The sequence below is a fragment of the Calliphora vicina genome, chromosome 3 (genome assembly GCF_958450345.1).
Source record: "Calliphora vicina chromosome 3, idCalVici1.1, whole genome shotgun sequence".
Taxonomy (NCBI): Eukaryota; Metazoa; Arthropoda; class Insecta; order Diptera; family Calliphoridae; genus Calliphora; species Calliphora vicina.
The window spans coordinates 123,378,652-123,402,942 of record NC_088782.1 but is presented as its reverse complement, the minus strand read 5'-3'; the positions used below and the strand labels follow the sequence as shown (position 1 = coordinate 123,402,942).

The following is a 24,291-nucleotide window of genomic DNA, read 5'->3' as shown; positions in this document are numbered from 1 at the left end:
CCGTTGATATCCGGCCTATGGTTTCCTTCCTGTTTGCCAAATGGCCAAAATTTTGTGGTGGTATTTGTAAAATTTTCATAATTTTGGTTTAGTGTTTTTCTGGTTATTGTTGGTTTTGGTTGCATATTTCAAGGGGGATTTTAATTTTCATTTTCTGTTTGCCAGACAATACATATTTCCTATTAATTTTTGTATAGTTTTAATTATTTGCAGTTTGAAATTACTGACTTTCAATTATTTCACCTCAGTAATGTGTGTAGCTACAAATTGTAGCAATTATTTGCGTTTAATAGTATTTGGAAAGTAAATTTAAAATACCAGTAGTCAAATATACATAAATGTACAGTTAAAGCCAAAAATCAATATCAATTAAAAATTTCAAAAATTTTAGAAGAAAAAATTATTCGGATAACCGATTAATTTAACCGAATAATTTATTCGATTAATTTTTTAAGTTGAAATTATATACCGAATTTTAATGTTAAATTAATTTAAAATTTTTATGCAAAATTAGGTTCGAATAAATAACCGATTAAGTTAATCGAATAAATTATTCGATTAATTTATTGAGATTCTAAATTTGTAATAAATATCAATATAAAATATTATCACTTTTGTTTTCAAAATTGTTCGTATACAACTGCGAATAATCTTAATCGATTAAAAAATTCGATTTACTTTCGAGATTTTAAATATTTGTTAAATTTCAAAATTTTTAGAAAAAAAAATGTCGAATAAAAACTATGTAATTTACGAAATAAAATAAAATTATTTTTCCAATATTATTCGAATAAAAAACCGAATAAAATATTCGATTAATTTTAAAGATCCGAATAATATCTACAAAATTTTATTTTGCAATCATAATGATAAAATTACATAAATTTTCGAATAAAAAACTGGTTTTATTATTAACATTATTCGAATAACAAACCCAATAAAATATGTATTCGAATAATTTTAAAGATCCGACGAATATATAGAAAATTTTATTTTTCAATCGTAATGATAAAATTAAATAATTTTCGAATATTTTATTCAACTTATTCGAATAACAAACCGAATAAAATATTCGATTAATTTTAAAGATCCGAATAATATCTACAAAATTTTATTTTGCAATCATAATGATTAAATTATATAATTTTTGAATAAAAAACAGGATTATTATTAAAATTATTCGAATAAAATATTCGATTAATTTTCAAGATCCGAAGAAAATATAGAACATTTAGTTTTTCAATCATAATGATAAAATTAAATAACCTTCGAATATTTTATTCATATTATTCGAATAACAAACCGAATAAAATATTCGATTAATTTTAAAGATCCGAATAAAATTTAGAAAATTTATTTTTTCAAACATAATGATAAAATTACACAATTTCGGGAAAAAAAAACTGTTTTATTATTTAATTATTAGAATAACAAACCGAATAAAACATTCGATTAACTTAAAAATTCGAATAAAATCTGAAAATTTATTTTTTTAAACATAATGATAAAGTTACATAATTTTCAAATATTTTATTCAATTTATTCGAATAACAAACCCAATAAAAATCCGAAGAAAATATAGAAAATTTTATTTTTCAATCATAATTATGAAATTAACTAATTTTCTAGAAAAATACTCAATCATTCTAATTTTCGAGATATAATAAATTATCTTTATATCTTCCAAAACTTTCGAATAACAAACCGAATGAATATTTCATTTGGATTAGTTTTGAAGATGCGATTGATATAGTATGACAAAAAAATTATATTTTTCGAATACCAAAATAAACGGGTAAACTATGGAATAAAACAATCGAATTGATTTTTTAAACTCGTATAAAATAAGAAAAAGATTTAAAATTGTCTTTATTTTTCTTCTAAAAATGTACGAATAAAATATTCGATTAATTTAAAACATCCAAATAAAATATGACATAAATCCGAATAAATTATTCGATTACAATTTTCACAAAATTTAATTTTGCAAATAAATTTAAATTATTCGAATAAAAAACCGGGTAATTAATCGAATAAAATAATCAAATCGATTTTTTAAACTCGTACAGAATAAGAAAAAAATTTAAAAATTTCTTTATTTTTCTTCTAAAAATTATACGAATAAAAATCCGAATAAAATTTTGGAATAACTTTAAACATCCGAATAAAATACAATAAAATTTTAATTTTTCAATCACATTTCATATTAAACTCAAATTTTATATGTATTTATTTAGAAAATTTTAAAATAAAAACCGGATATAATAATCGAATAAAAAAACCGAATAATTTGTCAAATCCCCAAGAAATTATTAAAAAAAAATATTTTTTTTATTATAGTTGAAATATAACTAAATTTGATATGTTTTTCATTTAAATTTAAATTATTCGAATAAAAAACCGGGTAATTAATCGAATAAAATAATCGAATAAATTTTTTAAACTCGTACAGAATAAGAAAAAGATTTAAAAATTTCTTTATTTTTCTTCTAAAAATTATACGAATAAAAATCCGAATAAAATATTAGAATAATTTTAATCAACCAAATGAAATACAAAAAAAATTTAAATTTTTCAATCACAATTCATATTAAACTAATATTTTATATTTATTTTGAAAATTTTAAAATAATAACCGGATATATTAATCGAATAAAATAACCGAATAATTTTTCAAACCCGAATAATTTATAAAAAAATATTATTTTTGAATTATAGTTGAAATATAAACAAAATTTTAAGTTTTAATTTTTTTCCAATTTAAAAAAAAATTAATTCCTTTTGTTTCGCACTGTTAACAAATATGCTTTTGTTTACACTTTGGTGTGCATACAAGTGTACATATGTAAATTAATTGAAATATATGTTGTGGTATTTTGTATGTTTGTTGTAGAGTCAAGTTTTGTTATTGTAGTTGTATTTAAGCAGAAAATTTTTGACAAATTTTGAAAACCGCAAAAACAACACACAGAAACAAGCGGATGTCATTTCAAACATTTATTGTGAAATGCCAGCAATTTGTTTATGATCTGCATAGACAAACATAAATACATAAACACATACTAAAGCCAAAATTACACTTGAACAAAAAAGGCAACAATAGTTTTCACACTTGACGAAAAATTCACAAATGCAACAATGAAAACAATTGAAAAATAACTATTATTTATGTGCACTCTCTCATTTAAAACAAGTGTGCTTTTTATTGCTTTTGTTTAGTCTCAGTTTTTTCTCTGAGTGTATTATTGTATGCATTTCTCTGCTCACCTTGTCCCTGTTGTTGTTATTGTTGTTTTTAAGTATAAATTAGTGTTAAATCAGCATTATTTGTATTAGTGTTAGTAGGTAAACAGGGATATTTCTGACACAAACACACCCTCATGTGAATTCGTATTCAAGTGTGTGTCGGTTTGTGTTAAATAGTTGCCATGACATTACGAACTTTGTAGTGGATTTGTATTGCAACTAAATATCATTTGGAAATAAATAAAATTTTCTGTTTTTCCTGTCTAATCAAGTGAATTTTTGTTATGTTTTGGGTTTAAATCTAAAATGTGATTGCAAATTTGCGAAAGCTAATTTGCTGTATAGGGATTTTCTAATCAAAAGTTTTGTGCCAAAATGCAATAATGTTGAATTTTAACAAGATTTAAGAGGGAAAAAATAAAAAAATATTTTTAAAGTTAAGAATACATCAGAACACATTGCAATTAAGTTTCACAATAAAAACCAAATTTTAATTAACGAAACGAGTAAATTTTCAAAACCGAATAAAAATTATTCGAATAAAATTATTGATTATTATTTCATTGGTAGCACAATTAAATTATATTACAGTTTTAATGCAATATGTTCGTATAAAATACCGAATAATTTATTAAAATATTCGAATAAATTTGAAAAAAATCTAAATTTATTTTACAAATTTTGGAAAATTAATCGATTTAAATCTTAAAAATTTTAGTTTTCAGCAAAAAATGGGAAATGATATCTGGAAAAAATCCAAAAAAAAAAAAAAAATTATTCGATTAAAATTTTAAAAAATTCGAATAAATTATTCGATTCGAAATTTGGAAAATACTGAATTATTTAATAATATTTAAAAAAAAATAATACTTAAAAAAAATTATTCGAATAAAATTATTTGATTAATCGATTAAAAGGTTTATAAGATATTAAAACATTTACATTTTTTAAATTGTTAGAAAATATGGGATTTATGAGAAAATTTTTTATAAAATTTTAAAGAAACAATAACTTATTTGTTTCGGATTAAAATTTTAGAAAATTCGAATAAAAACCCGTATAAATTATTCGATTCTAAATTTGGAAAATATTAAATTAATTTAGTAAAAAAATACTTGTTTCGAAACCGATTAAATTATTCTATTAATCCATTAAAATTTTACGTCCTTTTGGTCATATGAGATTTTTAAAATTTGTTTAAAACCGAATAAATTATTCTATTCGCGAATAAAAATCCGAATAAATTATTCGATTAAAATTTTATAATATATTGAAAAAAAAAGATTTATTTTGTCATCTAAATTTTTATTCATAAAAGCAAAAAATTATTCGAATAAAATTTTTAAAAGTTCTATTAAACAGAATAAATCATTCGTTTGAAATTTAGTAATATCTTCAAAATATGAGATTTACAAAAAATGTTGCACTTTGTGAAAAATACTCGATTAAATATTCGAATAACTTATTCGATTAATCGATTAAAATTTTTAAAAGATTCAACTTTTTGCCAAAATATGACAAATTTCTAAAATCTAATAAATTATTCTATTAAAATTTTGGAAAATTGCAATAAAAACCCGAAAAAATTATTCGATTAAAAACCGAATAAAATAATCGATTAAAATTTTGAAAATTAGACTTTTCTGACAAATTAACAATTTCAATATACTTTCTATGAGAAATAATCGATTTAAAATCCGAATAAATTATTTGAATAATCGAATAATTTGTGTAAAATTAAAACAATTTTTTTTATAATTAAAGAACTTCATAAGAATTAAAAAAACCTAGTAAATTAGTCCATTAAAATTATGGAAAAAAAAATCGAATAAAAAACAGAATAAATTATTCGATTGAATTTTAAAAAATTTTACTTTTTGACTTAATATGGAAAGTCTGTTAAATCCCAAAACCGAATAAATTATTCGGTTAAAATAAAAATCCGAATAAATTATTCGATTAAAATTCTCACAAAATTTTGTTTTTTAGATAAAAATATGGGAAATTTTTGGTAGAATGTGACTTTTTTGACAAATTTACAAATTCAATATGCTATTTATAAAGAATAAAAATCCGAATAAATTATTCGAATAATCGAATAATTTGTGTAAAATATAAAACATAATATTTTTTCGATAAATGAAGAACTTTATAAATATTAAAAAACCGAGTAAATTATTCGATTAAAATTTTCACAAAATAAATTATTCGATTAAAATTTTAAAAAAATTTTACTTTTTGACTAAATATGGAATGTCTGTTAATTCACAAAACCGAATAAATTATTCGATTAAAATAAAAATCCGAATAAATTATTAGATTAAAATTTTCACAAAATTAAATTTTTCAGAAAAAAAGCTTAAATTTTGGAAATTTTTAGCAGTATGTATGTGTCTTTCTGACAAATTTACAACTTAAATATACTTTTTATACTTTAATAAAAATCCGAATAAATTATTCGAATAATTTGTGTAAAATATTAAAACAAAGTATTTGTTCGATAAATGAAGAACTTCTTAAAAATTAAAAAACCGAGTCGATTAAAATTTTCACAGAATAAATTATTCGATTGAATTTTAAAAAAAAATATTTTTTGACAAAATATGAAATTTCTGTTAAAACCGAATAAAATATTCGACTAAAATAAAAATCCGAATAAATTATTCGATTAAAATTTTCACAAAAATTTGGACATTTTTGGTAGAATATGACTGTTTTGATAAATTTACAACTTCAATAAACTATTCGAATAATTAAACAAAATATTTTTTCGATAAACAAGGAACTTTGTAAAAATTAAAAAAACCGAGTAAATTATTCGATAAAAATTTTAAACAAAATCGAATAAAAACAGAATAAATTATGCGATTGAATTTTTAAAAATTTAATTTTTTGACAAAATATGGAATTTCGAATAAATTAATCGCTTAAAATAAAAATCCGAATAAATTATTCGATTAAAATTTCCAAAAAAATTTATAATAAAACATTAAAAATTAAAAAAACCAAGTAAATTATTCGATTAAAATTTTGAAAAAAAAAATTGATTAAAACATAGAATGAATTATTGGGTTGATTTTTTGACAAAATATGGAATTCCGAATAAATTAATCGATTAAAATAAAAATCCGAATAAATTATTCGATTAAAATTTTGAAAAAAAAAATTGATTAAAACATAGAATAAATTATTGGGTTGATTTTTTGACAAAATATGGAATTTCGAATAAATTAATCGATTAAAATGAAAATCCGAATAAATCATTCGATTAAAATTTTCACAAAATTTAATTTTTGTTTACATAGATTTTAATATTGCAAATGAAAATTTCAAAGAAAAACCTATGCTTATAACTTCAATATTATTTGGTTTATTGTAAAAATGACTTTAATGTAAATTACAAATTTCAGTTAAATTTAAGTTATTCCAATATCACAAAACCGAATAAATTATTCGATTAATCGTTTAAAAATTTATTTTGGGAGTTTTTAGAGCAAAAATGTAATTCAGCTTTTTTTCGTATTTAAACTTTTAATGAAGAGCTTATTTTTTGTTTATTATTGCAAGGAATTTTGCCATTATGTGCTTATTTGATTACTTTATTTTCTCTTATTACCAAAATGAAATAAATCTTGTCATTTTGTTTTGCATTTCAAATTATAGTTTCAATTTCAAAATTCTATTTGCAATCCTGTCTTAAACTTGCAACAATACAAGTTGTCCTTTTTATCCCTATGACACATTTGTATGCTACTTTTACTGTTACAATTTGCAATAAATACATTTCATTTCTTTTCTTCGGTTTTTTGTTTTTTTTTGTTGCTTTTGTTGCAATTTGAGATTTTGTAAATCTTATCTGCTGTTTGCTCATTCACATCCTGTAGAGACACGTTCAAAACATAAAACCACAATCGTTAAAGTTACGTGTGCCACATCTGTGTACATGACTATTGAAGTCTTTCTTTTCTTGGTTGGTTTTTCTGGTTTGTTTTGTTCTACAAACTATTGGTTGCAAGGTATTGAAAAGTTTTCATTGCGATTTATCAAATGACATTGTGTGTGAAAGACATGCAAATAGTTAAAATACTTTGTAAACATTAGTTGCTGACATTTCGAAATACAAATGCATGCAAAAAGTGTTGGGTGAAAAGTAAATAAATAATTTATTTGAGTTTGTATTTTTATTATGGAAAACAATGTAAGTGAAATCTCGAAATAATCCTTTAAAAAAACTTAAATAGTAATAGAATGTAAATAGCTTTATACATATCTAAGCAATTAACTAAAATTCAATTTAATTTTTAAATTTTTCTTATTGAAAACAAAATTTCATATATAAAAAAGCTTTATATTATTGTCATAGAAACCGATTTTGTGATGCCATTACATGGTTTTTCAGTGAACAAAAATTTCGCTTTTTTCCCCAGCCACTCAATTGACCACAAAAAAAATGTTTAATGATGGAAAAGAGCAAATGTTACCAAACATAGAAAATATTTTTCATTTCTTGCCATTGCACATCTCATTGTCAACTAGGTTTTTCATTATTTTATTAATAAAAAAAAGAAGTCAGCAAAAGCGAAAGAAAAAAAACCTTTTGAAAGAACCTCATGATTGTAACTGAACTAAAACTCAAACTAAAATAACTGACTGTCATTTATTGTTAGAATTCTTCGTAAATGTCATTTCGTGTAATTGAATTTGACATTAATGATGTGATGAACACAGACAAACATGGCACAAATGAGAGAGGAAAGCAACAAAAAAAAAAAACATCAAGAAAATGTACCAAAACAGCTGTAAAATTCAAGAGGGGTTTTGTGTTGAAGTAATGTTGAAAAGTTTTAAATTGAACTGGAAAAAAATCTAAACAAGGAAAAGTGTTTTTCCAACACTTGTTTATTAGAGTATAAGGAAGGTGTTTTTAACGCTTTTGTAATAATGTCACAGCAGCTGCTTTTTTCTGTTTGCAATATTTAATGATTACTTGACGAGTAGGGTTCTTTTTTTGTTTGTTATAAGATGTTGTTATTAAACTCATTTTCTTTTGTTACAGAGTTTAGTGTCAAAACCACTTAGAAAATAAGGCAAAATTTATAGGGTTTTGTAAAGAAAAGGGAACATTTTAAGACTAAAATGGAAAATTTGGTAGTTAAACCAGATATTTATTAAAAATTTCATATTTTAGTTAAAAAAATTCAAAAAAGTTTACAACTTCAAAATTATTTGGTTTATTGTGAAAAGGACTTTAATCTAAAATTAGTTTATAATTGCATAGAACCACTCAAAAATAATAAAAAACCTATAATTGTATGAAAAATTTTACAAATTTACTATTTTTTTTTTGTTATTTTTCACAAAATTAAGAAAATTTTAATACTAAAAAGGAAAATTTGGTATTAAAAGCAGAAAATTATTAAGAATTTCACATTTTAGTTAAAAAAAGTTTACAACTTCAAAATTATTTGATTTATTGTGAAAAGGACTTTAATCTAAAATTAGTTTATAATTGCTTAGACCGCTCAAAATTAATTAAAAAAATATTATTGTATGAAAAATAATTAGTATTTCTTTTTTATTTTCCACAAATAAGAAAATATTAATTGAATTGTATCAAAAATTTTATAAACTTACTAATTAAAAAAAATTAATAAAAAATTTATTATTGTAAAAACCAGAAATTTATTAAAAATTTCATATTTTAGGTAGAAAAAAATCCAAAAAAATTTACAACTTCAAAATTATTTGGTTTATTCTGAAAATGACTTTAATCTAAAATTCGTTTAAAATTACTTAGAACCGCTTAAAATTAATAAAAAATTTATTATTGTATGAACAATTTTAAAAATTTACTAATTTTTTTTGATATTTTTCACAAAATTAAGAAAATTTTAATACTAAAAGGAAAATTTATAAGTAAAACCTGAAATTTATTAAGAATTTCACATTTTAGTTAAAAAAAGTTTACAGCTTCAAAATTATTTGATTTATTGTGAAAAGGACTTTAATCTAAAATAAGTTTATAATTGCTTAGAACCGCTCAAAATTAATAAAAAAAAATTTTATTGTATGAAAAATAATTAGTATTTCTAAAAAGGAAAATTTGATATTAAAAGCAGCAAATTATTAAGAATTTCACATTTTATTTAAAAAAAATCCAAAAAAATTTACAACATCAAAATTATTCGGTTTAATGTGAAAATGACTTTAATCTAAAATTTGTTTATATGTATGAAATTGCTTAGAACAAAATTAAGAAAATAGTAAAAATATAATATTCAGGAAAAATTTTAGTATTGGAAACTTCAGAATTATTTGCTTTGTTGTGAAAATGACTTAGAATTACAAGATTTGTTATTATTGTATAAAATAAGAAAAAAACTTACCGAGTTTTATAAAGCCGGGGGAAGATTTAAATATTTGAAATGAAAATCTGAAAGAAAAACAAGAAATTTATTAAAAATATTACATTTAGGCAAAAACAATTAAAAATAATTTATAACTTCAAAATTATTTGGTTTATAGCGAAAATGACTTTAATCTAAAATTTGCTGTTATTTGCTTAGAAATACTTAGAATTACAAAATTTTGTATTATTGCATGAAAAAAGGAAACATTTTCAGAGTTTTATAAAGCAGACAAAAAATTTAAAGAAAAACCAGAAATTTTACATTTTAATTAAAAAAAGTTTATAACTACAAAATTATTTGGTTTATTGTGAAAATGACTTTAATCTAAAATTTTCATAGGAATGGTTAGAATTAAAAATTTTTTTATTATTGTATGAAATAAGAACAAATTTTAAGGGTTTTATAAAGCAGATGAAAATTTTTTCCATTTGGTATAAAAACCAGAAATTTATCAAAAATTTCACATTTTAGGTAAAAAAAAATCAACAAAAATTATAACTTCAAAATTATTTGGTTTATTTTGAAAATGACTTTAATTTAAAATTTGTTTTTATTTGATTGGAAATGCTTAAAATTACCAAAAAAATTATTATTGTATGAAATATTTTATAAATTTATTAATTAAAGCTCTTTTTAACCCAAAAAGAGTATAATATTATAAATTCTTTTATTTTGCAGTCAAACTTTGAATACATATTAAAAAAATTGTGAGAATTTAAAATTTATTGCTTAAAAAAAGTCATAAAATTTAAAAAAAATTTCATAAATTTAAAAAAAAAGGAGCTTAATAATTAATTAAGGGTCCCTAAATATGTATTTCCGAGGGTGTAACTCAAGAACACAGAGACCTTTCCGTATACAATTAGGAAACATTTTGCAGGATTTAAACTGGCCAAATCCTTCTCTTAATCATTCCTGTAGGGTTGAGCTCGTTTTAGGACCCGAAGTTAATCCACAAATATTGAAAAACCGAATTTATTCGAACCCAGAACTTCTGATGGTTACAATACACAATCATCGGAGGAGTAATTTCTGGGCTTATTTTTCACTAAAGATTTAGCACAATAATAAAAATTTTACAAAAAATATTAAAACTTCAACATTTTTTGCTTTAGGGTTAAAATGACTTTAATTTAAAAATCGTTTCTATATACAATAAACCCTAAGAAATTAGTAAAATGTTAATATTTACCAGATAATGTTCATATTTTCTAATTAAAGATAATTTTTTACAACAAAAATAAGCTAAATTTGAAAATAAACTTAATCAAAAATAAATTTAAATTTTAGTTTAAAGAACCTGTACTAGAAAATTACACATTCGTTTTGACAAATTCAAATATGAAAAAATAATTAAAACTTCAAAATTTTTTGGTGTAGGGTGAAAATGACTTTAATTTAAAAATCGTTTCTTTAAACAATACCACCTCAGAAATTACTAAAATGTTCATATATACCAGAAAATTTTCATATTTTCTAATTAATGATTATTTTTACACCAAAAATATGCTTAATTTGTTTTCATTTTTCCACAACAATTTTAAATTTATTGAGTAAAAATGTGTAACAAATATTTTAAAATAAATTTGAGCAAGTTTTCTAAACATAATGTGATTGTAAAGCTTAAAATATTCATAACTTTAAAAAAAATAGCTTTAGTGCAAAAATGCCATTAATAGCAAATCGTTAAAAATCCCTAAAAATCATTTTTATAACAAAAAAATTACTTATTTTAATGAAAAATATAAAATAATCATAACTTTAAAAAAAATTGCTTTAGTGCAAAAATATCGTTAATGTGAAATTGGATTTAAAATGCTTAAAAACCCTTAATATAACCAAAAATATTGTATTCTATTGAAAATTTTTAATTATTTTACCAAAATTATCAATAATTTTTTAATTAATTTTCATTTTTCAATTATTTATCTTTTTGCAATATAATACACTAAAATTTTTAACAATTGTTATTATGTTTCCTGTAATTTATGACCAAAAATATTCCTAATAATTATTTAAGCTTTAAAATATTCCATTATACGCTGAAGTAATTAAATATTTAATATGAATCTATCAGCATATTTAAATAATAACCATAATTTATTAGTTTTGTTTTTGCGCCAACACAGCCAGCCCCCCCCAAACGACAAGTCAAATACACATACATACATACTACAATTAGGAAATGCTTTTTGCTGCTGCTGTTTATGTTCAAGTATTGTGGATGATGCGATAAACAAAACGGAAACATTTAACACTATTTTATTATACTAGAATTTGTAAAAACAATATGTACAACAAAAACAACAAAACCATGCAAAAAAAAAACATAAATTAATTACTCGCTTTTTTTTGGAGGGGCAACAGAAGGAATTCAGAATAATGAAAATAAATTTAGGCAGACCATTTCAGCTTCAAACAAATAAAACCTTTTACTTTCATTAAAAGTCCTTTGTGAATAATACCTGGCAACTGGCCACCTTAATTGTGCTTTATTTTGACCCAAGAACCCATAATTAATGTATTTCTGCTAAAGAGAAAACAACAGCAATAATAAAGAAACAAAAGCAACAAAAACTGTAACAGCAGTAACACATAAATAACACATTATAATGTTACAATACAAATTACAAAAACAGCAACAACAATAATAATGACAAACAAATAACAGCACAAAAGAACAAATATTAAACAGAGAACAAAAAAAGTACTCTATAACATTCATATAAATCATTATAGGAGAAAAACCACAAAACCATACAGAGAATTTAAGAATAAAAAAAACTTGAGGTACCATTAAGGAGGGAGGTAAGAGAAGTTTAACGATTTAAAATCTAAAAATGTTTGATTAAAAAAATACTTAGACTCCACAACGTATGAGTAATATTAATTATGAACAAAATTTAAAAAATTCCTCAAAATTCATACGTTCAATATATTTAAATTCTAACAAAAACCGAAATTAGGAAACACCTGAATCCATATTAAAACCTATACAAATGAATATGGCTTAAAAAATTAAAAAAATATAATTTAAAATAAACCATGTTTTTCTAAAATAAAGACTTTTTTTAACCAGCTAAAAAATTACAAAAAGAAAACGCAGTCAAATGATTAGCACAATTATTTATTTTGAAAACCCGTAAAATTTTTACAAGAAATACTCAATATTACCCAGGTTATTTAAGTTTAAAAAGTTTAAACCACCTTGGCGTATGAGTAATATTTATTTCCAGTTAAGTTCTTAAAAAAATCCTTAAAATTCATAGGTGTGATATATTCAAATTCCAACAAAAACCAAAATTAGCAAACACATACAGAAAGTCCTCCAAAAATTAAGAAAAATAAATTTAAAAAATCGAAAAAAAATTCCAAAAAAGTTTTTCTAAAATACACTTTTAAAAAGCTAAAATTACACAAAGAAAACAAGAAGCAATCAAAATATTAGCACAATTATTTATATTACAAACCCGAAAAAAAATTGTATAAGAACTAATCAATATTACCCGTGTTATTTAAGTTTAAATTTTCAAACTACTTTAGTGTATGAATAATATTTATTTCAAGCAAACTTTTTAAAAAAATTCTAGAATTTCATAGGTTTAAATTATTAAAATTCTAATAAAAACCGAAATTAAATAACATCTTAATCTACCTTAAAAATCCTCAAAGTAACATTAAGTTTATTTAAGTTTAAAGTTTCAAACCAATTTGTCGTATGAGTAATATTTATTTCCAGTTAAGTTCTTTAAAAATTCCTCAAAATTCATAGGTGTGATATATTTAAATTCTAACAAAAACCGAAATTAGAAAACACTTCATACTGAAAGTCGTCCAAAAATTAAGAAAAATTAATTTAAAAAATCGAAAAAAAAATTTCAAATAAAAAGTTTTTCTAAAATAGAGACTTTTAAACAGCTAAAATTACAGTAAAAAAATCAAAAATATTAGAACAATTATTTATTTTGAAAACCTGTAAAATGTCCACAAGAATTAATCCATATTACCCATGTTATTTAAGTTTAAAGTTCCAAATCACTTCGGCGTATGATTAATATTTATTTCAAACTAAATTTTTAAAAAATTTCTAGAAATTGATAGGTTTTACTTATTAAAATTCTAATAAAAATCAAAATTAAAGAACACCCTAATCTATCTTAAAAGTCCTCAAAGTAGCATTGTCAATGTCATTTAAGTTTAAAGTTTCAAACCACTTTGGCGTATGAGTAATATGTAATTCAAGCTAACTTTTTTAAAAAATTCTAGAAATTCGTAGATTTTCTATATTAAAATTCTAATAAAAACCGAAATTAAAGACCACTGTAATCTACTATAAAAATCCTCAAAGTGACATTACCCAGCTTATTTAAGTTTAACATTTCAAACCACTTTGGTATATGAGTAAAATTTATTTCAAGCAAGCTTTTTTAAAAAATTCTAGAAATTCACAGGTTAAAACTATTAAAATTCTAATAAAAACCGAAATTAAATAACACCTTATCTACCTTAAAAATCCTCAAAGTAACATTAAGGTTATTTAAGTTTAAAGTTTCAAAACACTTTATCGTATGAGTAATATTTATTTCCAGATAATTTTTTAAAGAAATGTCTAGAAATTCGTAGGTTTTACTTGTTAAAATTCTAATTAAAACCGAAATTAAAGAACACCTTAGCCTTTCTAAAAAGTCAAAGTGATATTTAAAACTTCCAATATAAAAAATATATTCAATTTGTTCACAACATTCTTAAAAACTTTTTTTAATTTATTTCAAAATCTCTTTATTTTCTGTATTTTTACTACACAAAGACTTAAAATATGTTTAAAAATAACGAAAATTAATTCTGAAATTTTTGTTTATCGAAACGTATGAGTAATGTTAAATATTAGCAAAAACATTTAAAATTTTTTAGAAATTCACAGATTTAAGGTAACCAAATTCTAAACAAAACCGAAATTAGCACAAACTCTAAGCTATATTTAAGAGATTTAAAACCGTTAAAAATGTAAAACAAAACCATTGTAAACATTTTATGAAAAAAATTTAATTTTTGAAACAAAAATTTGATATAAATGAATAAATGATAAATCCATAAATAACAATAAAACATAAACATATAAACCGAAATTAAGCTACACACTGGGCTTTCGTAAAATCATATAAAACTTAAAAAAACCTATTAACAAATAATTTAAAAAATTTACGGAAAAAATATGTTGCTCAAATGCCTAAAATTTAATAAATAAGTACAGTTTCCCACTGTCCAACTGATTTAATTGTTGCACTAAATTTTATTAATAAAGTTCTTGCAAACAATTACTTTAATATTTTTAGACAAATAGCTAATAAAATAAAATAATAAAATAGCGTATGATTAATATTAATTATTGTTTAAAATTTTTAAAATCTCTAGAAATTCCCCTATTTTCTATAATCCAATTCTAATAAAAATCGAAATTAATTTAAGCTTTAGGCTATTCGTATTCGATATAAAACTGTTTAAAATTTAATGGAAAATATTTTAAAAAATTATTGAAAAAAGGAAATATTTGAAAAATTTTAAAGTCCTGTTAATTGATATAGCCATAAAAACGAATTAAATAATAATTTATAATACAATTTATGCTATATAAAATTTATAGATGTATAGCTAAAATTAGTAAATAACTAAATTTTAAAATAAAAAACACCTTGACGTATGATTAATATTAATTATTGTTAACAATCTTTAAAATCGCTAGAAATTCTCTCATTTTCTGTAATCAAATTCTAATAAAAACCGAAATGAACTCAAACCTTAGCCTATTCGTATTCGATATAAAACTGTTTAAAAATAAAGTGCAAAATATTTTTAAAAATTATTGAAAAAAAAATTAAATATTTGAAAAGTTTTAAAATAGTGTTAATTGATATAAAAACGAATGAAATAATAATTTATATAACATAAGGACAAATACCAAAATTAAAGTACAATTTATGTTATATAAAATGTATAGATGTATAGCAAATATTAGTAAATAAATAAATTTTAAAATAAAAAACACCTTGACGTATGATTAATATTAATTATTGTTAAAAAATTTTAAAATCGCTAGAAATTCCCATGCTTTCTATAATAAAATTTTAATAAAAACCGAAATTAATCCAATTTCTATGCTATCCACATTCAATATAAAACTTTTTAAAAGTTAGTGGAAAATATTTTAAAAAATTATTTTAAAAAAGAATGATTAATATTCATTTATTGTAAACATTTTCTAAAATCTCTAGAAATTCCCAGATTTTCTATAATCAAATTGTAATAAAAACCGAAATGAACACAAACCTTAGGCTATTCGAATTTAATATAAAACTGATTAAAACGTAGTGGAAAATATTTTAAAAAATTATTGAAAAAAAAATAAATATTTGAAATATTTTAAAATACTATTAATTGATATAGCCCTAAAATCGAATGAAATATAAATGCTACTAACATATAAACAAAAACCGAAATTAAATTACACATTATTATATACAAAACCCATATAAAAAATATTAAAAACGTGGTTAAAAATATTAAAATAAAAATTTTAAAATAGTAGATTTTTAACAATTTAAAAATTTAAGAAAACAATTGCCTTTCATGAAATGTCACGTAAAGTATTGACATTTTAATGTTTAACAAAAACTGAAATTAGTTTAGTCATAGAACAGCAATACTTGCTGTACTAGAATGCTGTGAAATATTTACAAAAATTTCCTTACACAAATTAATTTTTTTTTCAAACCAAAACAAGAAAATATGTATCATATTTTTTAGAATATTTTATAACAAACTTGTTCAAAATATTTGTAGGCTATAATCCATATTTTTTCTAAATTTTTCATTATTTTTGTTGGCACTAAAATCACTTTTTTGCTTAAATTAAATTTAAATTTTTAATAATCAACAATTTGTAAAAATATAAAAGCTTAAACAGAGATTTCATACTTTAAAATAAACAAACAAACAAGGAAAGCTAAAAAAATCCCTTTAGTTTTTATGTGTTTTTGCATTCATGTATTTCAATTGCTAACCGAAAGAGAAACAGGGAAAAGTAGTGAGTCTAGGTTTAATAAAAACACTAGCAGTGTAATCATTCGGAAAAAATAATAGCTTGTTAACACAGCAGGCTGTTTAAAAACATCCTGAAAAATAGTACTCCAGTAGCAGTAGTTAGTTTAGAGTTTAAAACAAATTTTTTCTACCCATTACAGAATTTTACAAAAAGCCTTTTGTGTTCGTTTTTGTATGTAAATGTGTAAAACTATTGGTGCTAAATAGATTTACAAACAAACATTTGAATATAGCACAGACATCTATAAATTCTAAGCCAACTATGGTCGTCTCTTCGAAAGTTTGTTACTTTGTTATTAAGTAACGAGCATATAGGAAATATTTATTTGCTCTTTTTGTCTGCATTTCTCTAATAAACTCAACATGCATGGTATGCACACATGCTTATGCTAGCAACAACAAAAAAAAAAACATAACTAAACTTACACACACTTGATTTTATACACATACTCTCCCCTTGCTTTTACTCCTTAACGTACTCTCACACAAAGCCAGAGAGCTTTAGTAAATATTGCAGTGTGTGTGCATGTAGTAATGCAGTGTTTATTTTGTTTTGTATGACCAAATACAAGTGTAGTTGTTGTTATTGTAGTTACAGTAATAGTACGAGTGACATGGGTAACGGAAATGTATGTTACACAAAAACTGTAGCATATTTATAGGCACTCAAAAAGTACAGTGTAAGAGAAAATATCGTAAAATTGGAATTTATGAATATTTCTTTAATAAAAATTAAAAATTATTAAAAATGAAATGAAAAATGAAAAATCTTAATTTAAAAAATACAGTTTTATAAGAAATAAGTTTTTTTTAAACAAAATAAAAAATCTTAATATAATTTTCTTAAGAATATCGAAATTATTTTACATCCTTTTATATATAATTCTTAATAAAAAACTCAAGTTAATCACTAAACTTTAAAATAATTTAAAGTTATATTGTAGTTTTTGCTATAGAATATTAAAATATAAGAAAAACAACATTAAAATGTTACAATTCAATTTACAACAACAATGATGACAAACAAATAACAATACAAAAGAACAAATATTAAACAGAGAACAAAAAAAGTACCCTATAACATTCATATAAATCATTATAGGAGAAAAACCTCAAAAACATACAGAAAATCTAAGAAGAAAAGCCAAAAATTATGCAGGCTTAACTTGTTGGCTCCGCAACGTATGAGTAATATTAATTATAAACAAAATTTAAAAAAAATCCTTAAAACTCATAGGTTTAATATATTTAAATTCTAACAAAAACCGAAATTAGTAAACACTTGAATCCATACTAAAAGTTATCCTCTCTAAAAGTTAAGAAATTATTTGTTTAAAAATTAAAGAAAAACTATTTTAAATAAACCAAATTTTTCAAAAATAAATAATTTTAACCAGCTAAAATTATAGAAATAAAACAGTAAGCATTCAAAAATATTTCACAATTATTTATTTTGAAAGCCCTTAACATTTTTATAAGAAATAATCAATATTACCCAGGTTATTTAAATTTAAAATTTCAAACCACTTTGGCGTATGATTAATATTTAATTGAACAAAAATTTCGAAAAATTTCTCAAAATTCATAGGTTTAATATATATAAATTCCAACAAAAACCGAAATTAGGAAACACCTAAATCCATACTAAAAGCTCGCTAAAAGTTAAAAAAATAATGTTTTAAAAAATTTTTAAAAAGAACTATTTTCTAAAATAAAGACTAAATTACGGAAATAAAACAATAAGATGTCAAAAATATTAGCACAATTATGTGTTTTGAAAAGAAGTAATCAGTATTACCACGGTAATGTAAGTTTAAAGTTTGAAACCACTTGGCGTATGAGTAATATTTATTAAAATTTAAATTTCAAAAAATAACTCAAAATTCATAGGTTTAATATATTGAAATTCTAACAAAAACCGAAATTAGGAAACACCTGAATTCATACCAAAAGCTCTCTAAATGTTAAGAAATTACTTGATTAAAAAAATTTAAAAAAAATCTGTTTCAAATAAACCTAGTTTTTCTAAAATAAAGACTTTTAACCAGCTAAAATTACAGTAACAAATTCGAAAATATTACCACAATTAAATATTTTGATAACCCGTAAAATTGTTATAAGAAATAATTAATATTTCCTTGGTTATTTAAGTTAACAGTTTCAAATCACTGTGGCGTATGAGTAATATTTATTTCAAGCTAACTTTTTAAACAAATTCTAAAAGTTCATAGGTTTTACTTATTAAAATTCTAATAAAAACCGAAATTAAGGAACTCATTAATCAACCTCAAAGTGGCATCTAGAAATACAAAATTAAAAAGTATATCCAATTAGTTGGTAACATTCTTAAAAATTTTAAATATAAAAAAACAACGATTTTTTAACAACATGTTGATAGCTAAATATTATACAGTTAATAATTGTCTGCAAATACAATAAAAACAAACAAAAAAAAGATAATTAAAGCAAACATAACATGCTAAATAAGAATTATTTACAAATTGAAAAAACTAATTAAATTAAATACAGTAAAGTGAATTATTTTCTGCAAAAATAATAAAAACAAACTAAAAAAAATTGTTAGTAAAAAAGTAAAATCATAACAAGTTTAATAAAACTTTTAATTATAAATAAACAATAAAGCGAATGTTAGCAAAGAAATAGAGAGTTTTTAAATTAAACGCAGCCATAAAATTCTAAAAAAATTAAATTTAACCAAACTCAAATCTATACTAACAACATGTTAAAATAAATTTACTTATTAATTAGAATCTAGGCTATTCGAAAACCATATAAAACTTACTAAATTAGAGTCAGAAATAATTTTAAATATAATTTCAATAAAAAACCCCAAAACGTATGAGTAATATTAATTGTTGAGACAAATTTTTAAAAATCAATAGCAATTGACACATCATGGCTAATACAATTCTAACAAAAACCGTAATTGAAACAGATACTTTTTTAAAAAAAAATTTAAAAAAATAAAAATTATTTTTAACAATTTTGAAAAAAAAAATCCTAATAAAGCAATTTTCCACTGTTCAATTGTCTTAATTAATTCACTTTTTATTATTGTTTCAGATTTTGCCAAAGTTTTCCATATAAATAGCCTAAAATTGGCTTAAAATTTTAATTTTAAAATAAAATTCACTGTGACGTATGAGTAATATTAATTATTGATAAATATTTTTAAAAATCGCTAGAAATTCACACACTGTTGATAATAAAATTCTAACTAAAATCGAAATTAAATCAAACTCTCAACTATTTGCTCACGGTATTAGGTGTTGTAAAAAGTAATAAGAAAAATTAAATTAAAAATGTTTAAGAAAAAATGTTTTAGACGAACTTTTTAACAAAGTTCAAATTATGAAATTTGCAGTTTGAATTAGCTATACATTTAAAATTTCCAACCTTATTTAACCTTTACTGTATTTAAACAAAACACTGCAGTTGCACACGTACATAACAAGTTATTTTTTTCACATTCTTTTTACTCCTTTTGCTTATAAAATTGTTAATTGACTGCAATACATATAAAACATTCCAAATAGAAACGAAACGGAACCAGCTCACAGACAGATAGTTAGTTACTGATACCCGAACTCGAACACAACGTCATACATATTTAACACAGAAAAGTTTATGCAGTTTAGTTACCTTAATTATTTAGCCCACTACAAGTGTATTTAAGTTTATTACAACCTACATTTTCTCCATTACAGCAATAATAAAAAATATAAAAAAACCCAACCAAATGACTTTGTAACATGGCTTAGTACTTATGGTATTGCAAAGTTTTCTAAGGATATTAATGGGATTTTTTTTGTTGTTTTGGTTTTGCTAGAAAAAGTTGTAAATTTTCTAATAAATTTCTATTTGAATTACGATTGCTGGGATACTTGAAATTGCAAGTAAAATTGGCTTAAAGAAGATACATTTTATAAAGTTCATTATGAAACAAAAAGCTATTAGAAGGTAATTGGCAAATCGTAAGAAGATTTAAAGGGTAGAAGTCATTGAATTTGTATGAAAATTATCAGTATTTTTTCTCTTTCAAAATTTAACTTCTGCATGAAATGTGTATGATTAATATTAATTATAGAGCAAAAGTTTGAAAAATCAATAGAAATTCACAGGCTATAGGAAATAAAATTCTAATAAAAAACGAAATTAAAACAGACACCATTTCATACAAAAGAAATAAATCTATAATTAAAAGTAATAGCAAATTAGTATTAAAAATGTATGAAGAAATTTAAAAAAGAAAATTTTAATAAAAATGTACTGTTGCCCACTGTGCAATTTATTTAATTGATTCGTTTTAATTTGTTGTATTAGTTCTTGCCAGTGAATTCCTTAAGTTTTGTTGACAAATAGTAAATAAGTAAATTTTAGACTAAAAACCACCATAACGTATGATTAATATTAATTATTGATGACATTTTTAAAAATCGATAGAAATTCACAGAGTTTTGTTAAGAAAATTCTAGCAAAAACCGAAATTAACTCAAACTTTAGGCTATCGAAATACACTATAAAACTTACTAAAGAGTAATAGCAAATTACTGTAAATATTTTTTTAAGAAAATCTTTAAAATTTACACTATACAAAATGTTTGACATTTTTAAAAATCTATAAAAATTTACAGATTTTCGGTAATAAAATTCTAATAAATACCGAAAATAAACCAAACTTTAGATTTACCGAATCACTATAAATCGACCTAAAAAGTAATTGAATATTATTTAAAAAATATTTTCCACAAAAAAGAAAAATATAATAAGTATGTACTGTTGCCCACTGTGCAATTGATTTGTTTTATTTTGTTGTGTAAGTCCTCGCCAAACAATTTCTTAAGTTTTATAGAGAAATAGTAAATAAGTAAATTTTAGACTAAAAACCACCATAACGTATGATTAATATTAATTATTGATGAAATTTTTAAAAATCAATAGAAATTCACAGATTTTATATAAGAAAATTCTAGCAAAAACCGAAATTAAACCTAACTTTGGGGTAATCGAATCACTGAAAAGCAAAAGGAAAATTATTGAAAAAATATTTTCCACAAAAGCAAAAAAATTTAATAATTATGTGTTGTTGCCCACTGTGCAATTGATTTAATTGATTCACTTAATTGTGTTGTCTTAGTTATTGCCAATAAATGCCTTAAGATTTGTATATAAATAGCAAATAATAGAATTTTAGATGAAAAACCACCATAACGTATGATTAATATTAATTATTGATGACATTTTTAAAAATCAATAGAAATTCACAGATTTTCGATAATAAAATTCTAATGAAAACCGAAATTAGCTCCGAATTTGGATTAACCGAATCCTATAAATCTAACTAAAAAGCAATTGAAAATTATTTAAAAAATATTTTCCACAAAAATTTAATAAATTGTGCAATTGATTTGATTGATTCAGTTAATTTTGTTGTCTTAAATCCTACCAATAAATGCCTTAATACTTGTATAGAAATAGTAAATAAGACAATTTTAGATTAAAAACCACCATGACGTATGATTAATATTAATTATTGATGACATTTTTAAAAATCAATAGCAATTCACAGGTTTTCGATAATAAAATTCTAATGAAAACCGAAATTAACTCAAACTTTAGGCTATTGAAAAACACTATAAAGCGTGGTAAAAAGTAATAGCAAATTATTGTAAATATTTTTTTAAAAATATCCTTAAAATCTAATTAATTAGAAAAACTATACAAAATGTTTGACATTTTTAAAAATCTATAGAAATTCACAGATTTTCTATAATAAAATTCCAATGAAAACCGAAATTAACTTAAACTAGACTATCCGAAATTTATATAACTTTCATTAAAAAAGGAAATCAATAGAACACACTCGTACTATAGATTGCTCAAGAATTGTTTAAATTATTGTTTTATTTTCTTAGTTAAATCACTAATATTTATTGACTTGTCTTTTCTCTTGTTTAAGGAGTGTTTAGTTTAGAATTTTCAGACTCCTTAATAGAATCTACATCACTCTTTTTATTTCAATAAGGAAAGCTTTCACTACCTTTAATGGGGAATTTGAAAAGACCAGATTTCTTTTCCTCTTCAGATTTTCTTACTTTATATTTAGTGATTTATTTGTGTTTAATTTAGTTTTTTTGTCTTTAAACACAAATTCCTTTAAAGTGTTTTGGTCTTAATTCCGTTTAAACTTAATATGGGCGTTTGGTTTGTTTGTTTTTTTTTTATTTATTTTGTTTGTTTCTATTAAATACTTCATTAGCACAAAATCATGGCAATTTATTGACGGTTTCTATTACTTCTATTAAAAACGACTTAGAAACTCCAACACACACATGCGATTTGTTCAAGTGAAATCATAGGAAATTGCTAAATCTCAGATACTCCAGCACTAATGGCAGAAAAGGAGAAAAAAAAACGTAAAAGAAACAAAACTAATGTGTACCCACGAATGAAATCATGTTAAACATAACCCAAAAATAGAACTAGAAAAAAAAGCAATGAAATTAATGGGGGGAAGGTGACCACAAGAAAAATAAACAAAATTAAATAACATGACAAATTCTAACAAAATCCAAAATTATTTCCAAAAATTCTTAAAAAAAATGTTTCCTAAAACTGTGAAAATTTTTAATAAATATATATTATATCCCACTGTGCAAATATTTTAATTAAGTCAGTTTGTATTATAGTTTTAGGTCTTGCCAAAGTTCTTTATATAAAAAGCCCAACATTAGCTTAAAACACAATTTTTAAATAAAAACCACTGTGACGTATGAGTAATATTAATTATCGAAAAATATATTAAAAAATCGCTAGAAATTCACAGATTGTTGGTAATAAAATTCTAACAAAAACCGAAATTAAATCAGACAGTCAGCTATATAAAATTTTAAAACATTTTAAGCAAAACAATATTTTCCAAAAATGAGAAAAATTTAATTTTTCCCACTGTGCAATTATTTTAATTAAATAATTTTTTATTGTTGTTTAAGTACTTGCAAACTTAAGGCGTTTAGTTTTATATAGAAATAGCTTAAAATACAATTTTTAAAAAAAAACTGTAACGTATGAGTAATATTTATTATGGAAAAATATTTTTAAAAATCGCTAGAAATTCACAGATTGTTGGTAATAACATTCTAACAAAAACCGAAATTATATCAGACCATCAACTATTTAAGCACATTGTGAGGCAATCTTAAAATTAATATTAAAAATTTAATAAAAATTATTAAAAAATAAAACATATTAATTTTCAAAATAATATTTCCCAAAAATGAGAAAAATTAAATTTTCCCACTGTGCAATTGTGTTGATTACTTCACTTTTTTAGTTGTTGCCAACAACTTCTAAAATTTTTGTATATAAATAGCTTAATTTTAAGTTTTTTAAATTAAAACCACTGTAACGTATGAGTAATATTAATTATTGAAATATATTTTTAAAAATCGCTTAAAATTCATAGATTATAGGTAGACAAATTCCAATAAAAACCGAAATTATATAAGACACTCAG

General features: G+C 21.9%; 1 long non-coding RNA gene across 1 annotated transcript in view; it reads right to left on the bottom strand.

Annotated features, from left to right (window-relative positions):
- LOC135955802 (uncharacterized) overlaps positions 1-24,291 on the bottom strand; it is a 75,479-nt gene that overhangs the window by 35,586 nt on the left and 15,602 nt on the right. The window contains exon 2 of the long non-coding RNA XR_010576300.1: positions 9,633-9,679. This is a non-coding gene — a long non-coding RNA (uncharacterized LOC135955802). The remainder of the gene's footprint in view (positions 1-9,632; positions 9,680-24,291) is intronic.